General features: G+C 44.1%; 1 protein-coding gene across 7 annotated transcripts in view; it reads right to left on the bottom strand.

The window, feature by feature from the left end:
• B3GAT1 (beta-1,3-glucuronyltransferase 1) overlaps positions 1-11,226 on the bottom strand; it is a 123,826-nt gene extending 112,600 nt beyond the window's left edge. For 4 of the 7 annotated variants that reach the window (XR_012766115.1, XR_012766116.1, XM_075442359.1 and 1 more), the window contains exons 1-2: positions 10,989-11,226; positions 351-491 (exon numbers count right to left, since the gene is read on the bottom strand). The gene's annotated coding sequence lies outside the window, so the exon portion shown is untranslated. Of the gene's footprint in view, positions 1-350; positions 492-844; positions 912-10,988 lie in introns of all 7 variants that reach the window. The other 3 variants (XM_075442356.1, XR_012766117.1, XM_075442357.1) reach the window with 3 other exon arrangements.
• Between the last annotated feature and the right edge of the window lie 1,875 nt (positions 11,227-13,101).

Genomic DNA, 13,101 nt, shown 5'->3' with positions numbered 1-13,101 from the left:
GATCACAGGAAATGCAATTCATTAACCTTGCCTGGGGCAAGGCTGGCAACATGTGCAACCCATAATACAAAATGGCAGTTACAGTGGAAAGTAGAGACACAACTGCAGACAGAGGATGTTCCACTGTGCTAACGCTTCACATTTTCAGGGATGTTAATTCAGATTAAATAAAGCATTTATGCCCATATCTACAAAGGTATTTAGATGTTCAAATGCTGCTGAGTTCAGCAACACTTTGTCACCTTTGTGCTTCTGGGTCTTAGGCCTTATTCCTGCAACATAATGCAATATGCTTAATGTTGAGCAGGTCACTGTTCATATCAAAGTTGCTACATTGCTCACTCTCTTACCAGTCATGACAGCACTCTGTCTTCATATCTGGTCCTCATCGCAGTAGTATCTGAAACTCTCCATGCGAGTTAAAAGCCAGCAGCTCTGTCTTTGTCTCTCTCATCTCCCATTCGGAAGCGGGACCATTATCTTCAATATAGCTATAAAATGAGTACTGTGAGATTACTCAGGAAAAAGGCAGCCTCTCTCTATGTATGACAGGTAGCAATGCCAGGTCAGACTAGCAGTTACAAAACGCAGCAGGAGAAAAAGAAAGCAAATGTATATCACTGCAGAAACCCAGTGTGATGCTCAGGAGACATGCTGGAACGGTGCCTTGGAGCCTTGTGCCAAATGGATGGGTTTTGCTAGGACAGCCAGTGGGATTGTACCTAGCATTATGCTTCCCTTAGTATTCAATGTAAATAGACAGTTTTATTAACGTGCCCCCTGTGGTAACTAACAAGGATCATGTCAGAGAAGAGAAGCAATAAGGAAATGAATTAATACTTACTGTATTATATATGCGTGATGATAATCGATACTACTTTGCACTATAATAGCAGTTGGCATCCAAAAATCTAAAAAAAATGCAGTAAGAATTAATTCATCAGTGACCTAGTCTTCAGAGGCACTTCAGTATCATTACGTGCTTCGTTCAGCTGGGGGACTTTTTGGGCCAAAGGGAAAAGACAAGACTTGCCCACAGACATATAGCTCACAGTTGACAGGCTTGCAAAAAATAGCCCAAGTTCCTGTGTTCAAAGTCTCCTAGTGATTAATGCCTAGTGGAGGCCATTATGTTCACACCACTTAACAAAGGCCATCAGCTTTAAGTCTGTGATTCCTAGATCAAGTCCAGCAATTGTGCTTTCCTTAGTGCCAGTCTCTCAAAGAACTAAAGATGAATTAGATGGCAGAACAAGCCATCTGTTAGGTCTAATGGTTGTGACCAATCACTCTGCAAAGTATCCCTCAAAATGGAATTTCTCTTGGGTTGGGAGGCAATACCATACATTGCCTTTAAATCCACAAAAGGCACGCAGCACGGACAATACAGCCACGGCAGTATGGAGCAAGGCTGTTAGAGAGTGATCTGGCAAACTGTAATTGATACCCAGTGGCAATTTACAAGCATGGGCAGCCACTCTGGTATATTTGATTTAACGTAACACCGATGCTGCTGACTGATGATTGACAGCCTCCTCCATCATGCACGGCAACTGCTGGGAGACTCCACAACCATGGGGTTCTTGCTGCTTGCCATCAGTCTCTACCACAGGAGGCTCACAGCACTTGCACAAGATACCCTTGTGCCAGTGGAGAAATCAGCTCCCAGGACAGACAGGGAACACCACAGAACCTGCCGCAGGTAACAGAGACTGACGTCACTGGGAAAGTCACTGAAAAATCGGAAAGAGTCTTAAATCCTCCAGCAACAGCTGCGCACCTGTGCTTTTGGTGTAGCTCTGCGCTTCCCTGAGGGCTCCTAAGAGACCACCTCACACACATCCATTAAACACACTGTTATTAGAGATGGCAGGGAGACGGAGGATACTTGGCCCTGGGTTGAGAACGTTATTATTTCCTGATCATTAATACATTGAGTGGCTTCTTACAAGTTGAAATATTGCAGAAAAATGTGAAATGCATAAGGAACAGGGCACAAGCTCACAGTAAAAAATTTTTCACCCAGGGACTGATTCCAGGCCATGTGGTTTATGGGATGTCTTAAAGATACAGGAGCCTGTTCCGTAGACATCTTTTATCTGCCCAAGTCTCTCTCCTATACGTTGACATCAGTGCACACTTCATACTGGAGATCAGCTTAAGTGCTGAAATAGCTCTTCTGGGACACACTTTTTGACTGCAGAGTTTCATTGCCTACAGATGTACTGCCTCTGACAATCTCTGGTGCTTTTTGTAAAAAGCCTTAGCTCCCAGAGTCATTAGATTACCCGAGAAGTTCAGCTTTCAGTCAGAATAGCTTACAGACACAAACTCTGGAGATTGAAACGTCTGCAGGTAAATACTGAAGCTCTGGCTGCTTCTTCATCTTTTTTTAATTTTAGGATTAGCAGGATCAGATAAAAAACCTGACTCCTGATTTTTCAACACTTCAGGTTAGCAGCTGCAAAGGCCCTTCTCACATAGACTGGCATTATTCAATGCATCAATTAATTGCAGTTCATGGGTGACATGCAGGCAAAGACACGGGCTTTGAAGCAACCATGGCTCTACTCATCTTCAGCCCAAAACGGATGCCTGGCTGTCCTGAAGCAGCACTGAAGTCATACACACAGAAAATTCTGCGACTCTGATAGGAGAATAAATGCCTGCTTTCTCAGTACTAATATATTTTTGGTTTCTGGTTGGCTGCATTTGCATCTGGCTTTGCAGACTGCCTTCCCCTGAAGCATCTTTATCGGATTTGCTTGGTCTCATGACTTACTGCATTTTTTTAGACTAAGTTCTAAATAATTAAAATAAGCCCCAGGATGGCTCAGTTTGCTGGAGCAAATCAAGGTACAGACAGGAGTATGGGGCAGATCCAGGCAGCCCAGGTGTGACATGAAGAACCTGGAATACACTCCAGGCTGAAATGTCACTGAAAGTGTTAGAACTGCCCTTTCCTTCCTTGCAGACCAGCAACAGAGCCTTGAGCACAACCAAAGCCCACGGCACAAACACTATAAATAACATTAATGGGGCCACTGCTGGTGACATCAGAGTAGAAATTAGTGAGACTGGCAACTGCAAAGCAGCAGCAAACTGAAATATTTTCACCCTGAGTGCGTTCTGGAAATGGTCTTTTATCTCAGAGACTGAGTCAGAGGCGAGTCAGGGGACAGACAACTCGCCTCCACTCAACCTGCTACTGTGGGACTGTCACTTCTGTCTCACTGCAGGACAGAAGGAATTTCTGGGAGCCATTTCTGACCCCCCCACCTCACACTACAGCAATTTTCATTTTAGGACAATATACATATTAGACAGCACAGGAAAAGTGGTTTCTTTGAGTATTTTTCACCACACCGTGATTCACACTGTAGGGTGTGTGGGAAGGAAGTGGTGCCAGGTCTTTAATAAACACAGTGTCACAACACTCCCCGCAGTGGCTGCTGCTCAGTCTGGTAGGTATTGCAGTGCTGCCACCAGAGCCCCATTTCTCTATTTCCCACAGCATCTCCTGGAAAGGGACTAGCTTCATTGTTGCTCCGTGCTGCTCCAAAATTAGGACACCCTATGCTGTATTTTCTCGTGTCGAATGAACCTCAGTAGCCTGTTCAGGACTCCTCTCCCTTTCTCAGCAAACAACTCCAACAAAATCCTAGTAGCAAAACCGTTTTACAGCCCAGGCATCATTCTGCTGGGATTAAAACTGCTCCTAGCCTTTGGGTGGGTCCTCCTGAATAATAAAACCTGTGTAATAAAACAGTCTGTTAATTTTACAGCTAGAGTATAAGCATGAATTGTGTAAGAAAGCTCTTGGAAGCAAAACAGACTTCATTGAAGTGGCCATGAGTGCCTTCAGCGCAGCCATGAAATAGCCAGAAAGCAAAGAAAGTGCAAATTGGGCAAGTAATGCCCCATTGTAGAGAGTGTGCTCAGACAGCGACACAAGCTTGCTTCATCTAGGTAGAGTGAAGAGCACAGGAGCTAAAGACAATAGCATTTCAGCTAGCAGCTAATTTTCCAGGGTCTCAGTCAGGCTTGTGCTGACTAAACTGAGGGCTGTCCTGCTGCAGTTTTGTTTTTTTGGTGCCCAAGCTCTCTACCATAAAGATAGCTCAAGTACATCCAGATGTGCTGCATACACAGATCCCAGCTGCAGCATCAGCATGGCTTTTAATAGCCCTCTGTGGAAGACAGAAGTGCTGATACGTAACTCCCTCAATCATCCGAGCTCCTCTAGGTGAGGGTGACTTGCATCTCCAGAGCCCCTTACTGGTTCCTATGGCAAGCTACCAGTACAGCGCAAGCAGTGCTACTCCCAGTCATACCACACTAGGGTCAACCACACGTATACACGCTGCTCTACAGCGGTACAGCAACGACAGACAGTAAAACTCCTTTTTACCAGTCATGCACCGGTTACCCAAAAAGGATAGAGTGCCTGGCCTGAGGAGATGGCAACCAAGCTCCCAAGAAGATGGCAGAAGCTGCATTCATGCCCTGTGTTCCCAGGCAAAGCTGTTGTGTAATGCTTCCAAAAGAAGCAGGAAAAGAGGTGGGCATCCTGCAGAGAGCTGGTTCTAGCAACCAAACAAATCCCAAGGCACTTTGTAAAAATAAATGACAAAGGGATAATCAGTGACCTGGCCATTAATTGAAACAGCCATCAATCCTTTCTCTGGAAAGAGTTTTCATTGTTTTGAGAGACAGCCTCAGCCTTTTGCAAAGTCTGGCCACAATTCCAAAATCCAAATTCTCTTCTTTGTTGGGCAAACTGACATTATTTGTGTTGCTTGTTCCCAACTCTTCTCTCCCCTGGCCCTTTGTGCTGCATTTCATGTTGCTTGGCCAAACCTTGGCAGTGCAGGAGAGCAAACACTCGTCAGTGGCAAAGGAGGGCTGGCTCTGACCTTTCATCTCAGCTGTTTACAACAGCTGTCGAGCTGTTTGTTGAAGTCCCTGACAAGCCGTCTTGCCCTTTTCTACATTCTGAGATTGGGTCATCAGAGATGAAGCTCCTGTCTATGGACGAAAGCTTGTTATATTATGTTCAGAGACAGAAGGCGACAGCATGCAGTGCAACAGCATCAGCAGAGTCTGGCACACTCCCTAGTGAATGGCTGTAAGGCGTCAGTGTACGCCTGATGGCAAAGAAACCAAGGTCCGAGACTTGATATCACTGAGACATCACAAAAAGATGACAAGGAGCAAGAGCTGTGAGGTTAGCGTGTTAGCAGTAATAAATGAGGAAGCGCCAATTAAAAGTTATCAGCTTGCCATCTTATACTTTTAATGTACTGTATGTTTGGTTTAATACTTAGACTATGACAGGAATGCTGCTTTGGAAGCTGCTCCAGTCTACCTTTGTGAATATAATCCCTGCCTTGGAGCAACTCCTGTGCCGTAAAACTAGGTAGGTAGCGTTGGAAGAGGGGAGGGAAGCACAGGAAAGTAAATGATTTTCCATCAGGTCAAGAAGAAAAAGCTGCTTGCCTGTCCGCTAGGTTACTACTGTCCTCATATTGCTTTGGCGTGTGACTTAGAGCACTGAGAAGAACAAAGGGTTCTTCTCCTTTCAGATGAAATCTTAATTTTTTTTGCAGTTTAAAGTAGACATAGAGCACACAGATAAATTCTCCTTTCTAGGCAAGTTCAGACACGGATTTGGATCCAGATGTTACCTTACAAATTCACGTAGTCCAATGCACTCCTCTCTGCATTTCTCAGGTTAGATTACATAGGTTGTGCAATAAGTACAAAGTCTCTGTTCACCAGTTAAACAGACTTCTTAATTTTTTTTCATAGTTTTATCTGCCTGCTGCTGTCCTTAATGTAGGATTAATGAATGCAATGCTTTGTGGTTGGTTTATGTAAATTGCTGGCAGCAAACAACAGTCATAATACACTTTGTTGCAATGAAATGCAGTTTGTAGTGAAATCTATTATAGTTCAAATATAAATTAATTATAATCCCTTCTGCTGTAGTGAACCTTCATGTATAATTAACATTTACTGTAGGGGGAAAAGGAAAGGAAAAATCCCCATCTGAATGTTTCAATGACAGTAATAATTTCCACTTCCCTTATGTCTCTCATAGGAAGGCATATTACAGTTTACCTGTCCCCCTACAAAATGCAAGTCACAGCTGTCTTTAGCTGGCGCCAAAAGACGCTGCTGCAGCATGAAGAAAACACGAGCAATTTCAGATCACGCTGCGTCCTGGTCTCCAGTAAATACGGACAGCAGCTCTTTCTATGTCTGCCCTATCCAGAGCTGGACTTAGGAGAAAAGAGCGGTAAGAAAAGGCAGCCTTGTGGGTATCGGTAACTACACCACTTCTGGCAAAGATATTAGTCTCAGGAACGAGTTTCCAGACCCAGTGCCACGTGGCACGCAAAGGTTGACCTTGCCTATGTCCCACAGGCACAATCAGACACCTATGGCCCAACTCGCTGGCCCAGCAAGGAGCTCTGCACACAACTGCACTCTAACACTCTTGAACAAAATAGTTCTACTAGAGTTGAGTTTGCTCAACACAGTAAGATTCACTGCTCAAACTCTGTAATAACAGCACTGCAATTTACAGGCACTTCATTCAGCCTGGATCTTGTGCTTTTCAAACAGAACTGGTTACTGACTGCTTAAGGACTTCTAAAACCAGACGGAAGAAAGGTGAGAACAGCTCTTGTGAGAATAGGAAAGAAATGTTGATGGCTCAGTGTCTGAATTTGTTCAGGGCACAGGTCAGCATAAACACTGGGAAACCAAGGCTGGTAAATGAAAATTTGGAGGATCTTTCTCCCTGACGACAAAGCCTCCTGCTCCCAATCTCTAATGAGAGTCAATTGCTGCTGATAAATTTTACATAATAGCTTTTTGCTTGTTCTGCAAATTAAGCAGAAAAATTGCCTATTAAAAGGAAAACTGGGGCAATTCTTAAAACTTTGTGTAACCTATTTAGCTGCTTAGGTCAGATGCAGGGCGGAATCCAAAGTGTCCTTATTAATTTTCTGCAGGGAGCAGCAGTTTGCACTGCTGAAGCAATGTCTTGCTTCAGAGACCCAGCAAGAGCTGATTTCAGAACCACATCAAAGCCAGTTGATACCAGAGGGGCTGGATTAGTTCCTCTGCTGATGCTTAGGTAACTGTCCTTCAGCCCAGCACACCGCTCTCTTCGAACCATTTTCCTGCTGGCTGGACTGGTCACCCACACAAGCTGCATTTGTTTAAACCAGCAACAAAGACACGAAATGCCAGGCTTGAGTCTTACAGCCTCTTTTTAGCCAGGACCTGTCACAGCAGCTCTTTGCTTTCCGCTGCCACCTTTCTGACCCAATCCTGCCCTTCAGCAGTCATCTCCATAGTGACATAAGACTGCACCAGGCTTATTTAACCCTGAAGCTGAAACCCACAACGCTTAGAAGAACTAATCTTTTGGGGGACGTGAGCACCACCTCCTGACTCACTTCACTCTGGGGCATAGAATGGCACCAACTTTTACTTCCTGCTGCAATCTGAAAGTGAAAGAATGCAGGCTCAGCCCCAACACGCAGAGATATTCAGGCCTTGTTAAAATATCCCTCCAAAGCCTTCTTACTAATCAGAGTTATATATTCACTTTCCATATCACTCTCTCCCTGAATGTTTATCTTCATTCTCTGTATGCTGACCCTGTACAGCTCCCCCAGCTGCATTTGCCTCCTTATGCTCATCCCTCTGTCCTACCACTTCCACATAACACATAATCACCCTTCCCGCTCTGCACAGGCTCTATTCCACTCGCTTTCTCACAAAGCAGTGCTCAGAGATCACTGCAGACCAGCCTGGTGCACTGTTAATTCTCTTTGCCAGGGCCCATTCCTTCCTTTCCATTATTCTACCTTTGTCTTTGCATCATTTTTTTTTTAATTGGCTCTGGACTTCAGGCATTTATTTGCAGTAACACTCAGAGAGCTAAAGCTACCAGCAAACTAGCAGCAAGAAGCATAAGCCGTTTGTTGGTTGAGCTGGGCTGGAGAGCACCCGGCTCTAGGTTAGGAAAAGCTAAGAAGCTGCTGGTCACTCTTTCGTTGCCCTTTTCACCTGCAGTTATTAAAGGTGACACCGTTTTTCGGTTTTGCTTTTAAACCATCTGCTTACTTCATTTTCCTCCTTTCCATTAAATAAGGTAGTAGCAAATTTACAGAAAGCTGCAAATTACAAGCTTGGCCATGAGTACTTGTTACTTTCTCCTAACTGCCTCATTTTATTTTCTCTACCCAGAGCATCACAGGACAGCCTCAGCTCCCCACATACTTAAGAGGCCATAAAATGCTAGCGTGCCGTGGCAGTGCCGCGGTCTCCTCCAACTCCAGACGCTGACCAGTGAACAGTCAGCAGTATCCATCAGTGAGGTTGAGAGCTGACAGCTCCTTACTCTTCCTCCATCAATATTTGCCAATAATTGGACCTTACATGTCCTGTCTCTCTGCCAGGCTTCATGCAGAGCACTGCCAGGCCTAATCATGAACAAATACATTGTTCCACTGTATTCCTGTATTTGCATCCATCCTGCCTGCAATCCACTGCCTTCACCATCCCCCCGCTCCATTTCATCCATATAGGCAAACACGCAGAGATGCAACTGAACTTAACACAGTTGCTTCCGCCTACTCCCCCTACTTACTGACCGCAGGACTTCACAGTTCATTTATCCACCTCCGATTTAGGTCCCTTGCGTTTTATTAGCAGCACAGGATCCCCACTTAAAGCCAAGGTGTGCTTTTCTTCCTGCTCTCCCTGGGTGCCTGAGTACTGCTGAAAACAATTCCAAGTGTCTTAGCTAATCTATGGTATCTTCCAGCCAATCTCACGCTCCTGACACGTGTGGGCCCCATGCTTATCCTTCCCCAGCTGAGAAAGAACTACGCAGAGATTTGCTCAACCCACTACATGTCTCCAACACAGAACCAATGCGAAAAAAAAAATGGAGGAGGAGGGGGCAAGGCGGGGAAAAAAGGAAAAAATATTAGTAAAGGTCTCCAGATCTAACCTTGGTCTGCTTCAAAAACTACTTGTCCTTCAAGAGCAGCACCCAGAAAGAACAAAGAACATACACTATCTGGACCTGCATAACAACATAACAGAGTTCCCTTCAGCATTAATAACAATACAGACATTGTCAGCTCCAGCAGCTATCAGGTCTCACAGGGATAAATGCAGTAGGGATAGATATTGTTTATATCTTTTGATTCTGGCTCAGTTTGTGCCAGCGCTCTGAAACCTCAGTGTCTCTTCACTGTGCATACACACAGAACTAAATAGCCTCTGCTGGCACTAAATAACCACTGCCCCTTGGAGAAAATGTTCTTAACAGGCAAGGGGAGGTGGTTCTAGTAAAGGCTTCATTGACAGATATATACAGAGGGACTAGGGACTAACATACGTGACACAAATTTAGAAATTCTTTCAACCAAAGAAAACAAACCAGAAAAACTGAAACATATTTTCGGCATTTTTCTTTTTTAAAGTAACCCATTTGTTTTTTCCATCACCAAGACCTTTTATTTTAAAAATATGCCAAATTGTAACAGAATGGATAACCTCCCTCTCTCTTCCTCCAAAACAAATCAATATTTCATTCAACCTGAAACACATACTTCCTTCTTCATTTTCCCTCCACCCCCTGGGAAAGTAACAAATACTTCTTTCCCCCAAAGTATGCTTTCTGCTTTTCAGCACGTTGCAGAGTATAAACACTGATTATTTACACAGCTCCATTTATTACTGTTTTTTTCCTAGGGAAACCAATGCACAGCAAAGCAAACCCGTTGCACAGTTAGAAAAAACACAGCAAGCTCCAGTACCCCTCTACAGTGGCAGCTCTCTCTCTACCAAGCCAGTGCCGATTCCTGGCCGTACCTCTCCCACGCACCCTGTATCCACTTGCCACAAACAACGCTCTAGTTTTGAAGCTCATTTGTGGCTCATTTGCAGAGCCTTAGGAGCACAGCGAGAAAATGCTCAGTGATCTCAGGGCACGAGCTAGATAAGCTGAGCTTTCATGACTGAAAACAGGTAGCTATGGTTTGACAAGGTTAGAGCTAAAACCAGAGTATTTTTACTCCGATATTTCCGCCTCTGGCTAAGCAAAGAAGGAAGACTCACTTATGGTCATTCCCTCCTGCTCTGTTCCTCAGTTTTTCTACCTACTGAGCTATACCAATTGATCAATGCTCCTCCTGAACCTATGGCAGAGATCTGGCAAGGCATTTCTAATGCTCGCCTAGCTCCACACTACCCATGCACATTCCTGTACAATCAGGTAATCAAGTTCCCACAATTCATGTTATATTTATGACTACCCCACATGTTAGCACTAATTGGTGAGAGCAGCAGCATAATTCCTGGCAGCCAGCTCTGCTAATTACATAGCATGTTACCAGAAGTAGCCTCATATTTGTATCACTCTATGAATTAACTGTATCTGCATCAGATCCACAGACACAAAATATTGACATGAAGTGAGAAGCAGAGCTTTGGAATCATCTACAAGAATGAGATAACTACTTCACCCTGAGTTTTAATTAAAATGGGCTTAGCCACTTCATTTTATTTATTTTTTTGACAGCCATCTTCCATTTTCTCCCCAAATACAATCTACTCTCATTTTTCAGTGCCATTGTAGGGTCAGTGACCAAAGTATAGAAATAAAAATCACTTGGCTGAATTACCGCATTTTCCAAACACTTAGCATTTTATTGCTAGTAGCTAACTGCCTTCAGAGAACATCTGCTTTCAGTTCGTAGTGCAATCTCCATCTCCAACTGTAGCTATAACTGTTCCTAAGGAGCCCAAAGAGACAGGCCGTAGTATTAAAGATTGACCTACTTCCATCAAAGCGTTACCACCTTTTTTTCCTTTTACTTTGCTGCTTGCAGCCTTCCCTTCTAAACCAGCTTCTGTTCCCAGAAAAAGCTGCCACCGCATGGACCTACACTCACCTGTGACCAGCAAAGGAGAATAAACTGGAGGCTGAAGGGAATGGCAGGCTTGCAGTAAACCTCAGCAGTTCAAATCTATGCATGTGGAATTTCGCCCTTCTCTCTTCTGAACTTGCTGAAACGAGCAGCAGACTCCCTCGGAGGTTTCAGAGAAGCCCTTAAGAACAGAGGGCTAACTCTCTCCCTGTCTTCACAGTGCAGACAGACTCCTGAAATCCTCATGGATTTCACTGGAAAGAAAAAAGCTGCCCAAGGTATCCTACTGTCTTTAGCCAAAACTGTCCTTGTCATCATTTTCTGAAGGGACTGGATAGCTGTATGACAAAAGCAAAATACCTCCCAGTGCTGGAAGAACATTCCAGCTATTCCTTTTTTTCATTCTGCATTATAAACTCAAACACTAACTAGCCAACTGGCAGCCACCTTCACAGAGAACAGCAAAGCCTTTTCTTTATTTGAAGGTTGTAAATGCGGAAAACAGAACGGCATATGCAGAAAACAGAACAGCATTTCAGTATAGGATTTCTGACATAATGAGAGAACTGGCAGTAAATAAAAGACAAGATGAGAATCAATAGCTTGTGAAAGAGAAAAGGAACATCAAAGGAAATGCAAGAATACAGAGAGGAAAAAGGTAAAAACCCCCACTTTTTTCTCACAGAAACTACATTTGTAGGGTTTGGGCTTAATCCAAGACTGAAAGAAAACCATAGTGCAGCTGTCACCGACTTCACCACCCTTTGGATCAGGTCCTCTGTTTTTTTTTATTTTAATTCAAACTTTCTGCCCATACTTGTGAAATGATACACGTGATACCTTTGGAAAGGAACAACAGTAGATCCCCTCTTTCCTCCCAAGTTGCTGGCATAGGAAAACCAGGCTGAACAGGCAAAACTGTACCACCGAGACAGTCCCTAAAACTGCAGTTCACACATCTCAGCTCTGGGTTCTCTCCTGATACTGACAACCTGTAGCACGAAGCAGGGTCCCTTCTTCGCAGTTCAGTGGGAATTGCAATTAAATGGAAGGTTTGCAATGAAAGCAAACACAGTAATGGAGTTAATTTTAGCAAATCACTAATGAGCAATACACCAGCCTCCTTTTTTACCCTTATGGCCAACCTCCTAATGTGCCTTCTCTTGCTTTATTGGAATCATTAACAACTAACCCGCTGTCCTCCTTTTGGAAAACACATTTCTTCCAGATTCTGCTCCATGGGGATCTGAAAGAGCTTTTCCAATCAACAATTCATTGAATGAAGTCTCCAGAAATCTGCTGTTGTCCTTTCCATCCTGAGCTGACCTTGAGCTATTTAAGCCTAGATGGATTTCAACTCCGTAGTCCCACCAGCCTACAGATCCTCCTCCCCACCCTCCACCTGGGATAAGAGAGGCTTTTCAGAACATGTTAGAGGAGGTCTGCTAAATGATGCATTGAAAAGAGCTGGAGGGAAAAACAACTTTATCATCTCGTGGCTTGAGCAGAAGGGGATGGGGTTCCTCAGTGCTTTAAAAGATAATGAAAAAAAAAATCCAGGCAGAGAGCAATGCAAAAGGGAGAATTAATACTTTTTGATGGATGAATAAAAATGGGTTCAACAGAGAGGAAGGCCCTGGGAGAGTCCTAGCCACTGCACGTTCAGTTTAATGCAAATTCCATTATAGTACAAACATTCCTTGCAAGACGAAAGGGTAAAGGGGTTCAGGAGAAAAGCTCTGTCCAGCTTCTGAGGGGATATGCTATGAAGGAGCATGGGAGTGAGACACTGGAGAAGTTACTGCTCAGAATTTAGATTCAGCAAGTTAAATAGTAGAAGTTCTTGCAATGGTCGAGGCTGCAGTTCATTCAGTGGCCCCTGAACTGCAGTAAAGTTTACCATTTCTGATATGGATTCTGGTGCAGATGTTTGTAGTAGATGCAAGATGGAACAAATGCAATAGCTCGTGAATGTGGTATATCCTCGCAGCTACTGACAGTCTCCAAGCAGCAGCAGGAACTTCAGTGGTGGGTCTGGGTATGCTGGCAGAGCCCCAAGGGAAGGGGCTATGTATGCCTTCATCGCTTGGGTGAACACCAGTGAGCAACTTTTACAAACACCATTGCTTTCCTCCAA

This window comes from Opisthocomus hoazin, chromosome 24 (assembly GCF_030867145.1).
Source record: "Opisthocomus hoazin isolate bOpiHoa1 chromosome 24, bOpiHoa1.hap1, whole genome shotgun sequence".
Taxonomy (NCBI): Eukaryota; Metazoa; Chordata; class Aves; order Opisthocomiformes; family Opisthocomidae; genus Opisthocomus; species Opisthocomus hoazin.
The sequence above is the reverse complement of the archived record's forward strand: the minus strand, read 5'-3'. Positions and strand labels throughout refer to the sequence as shown.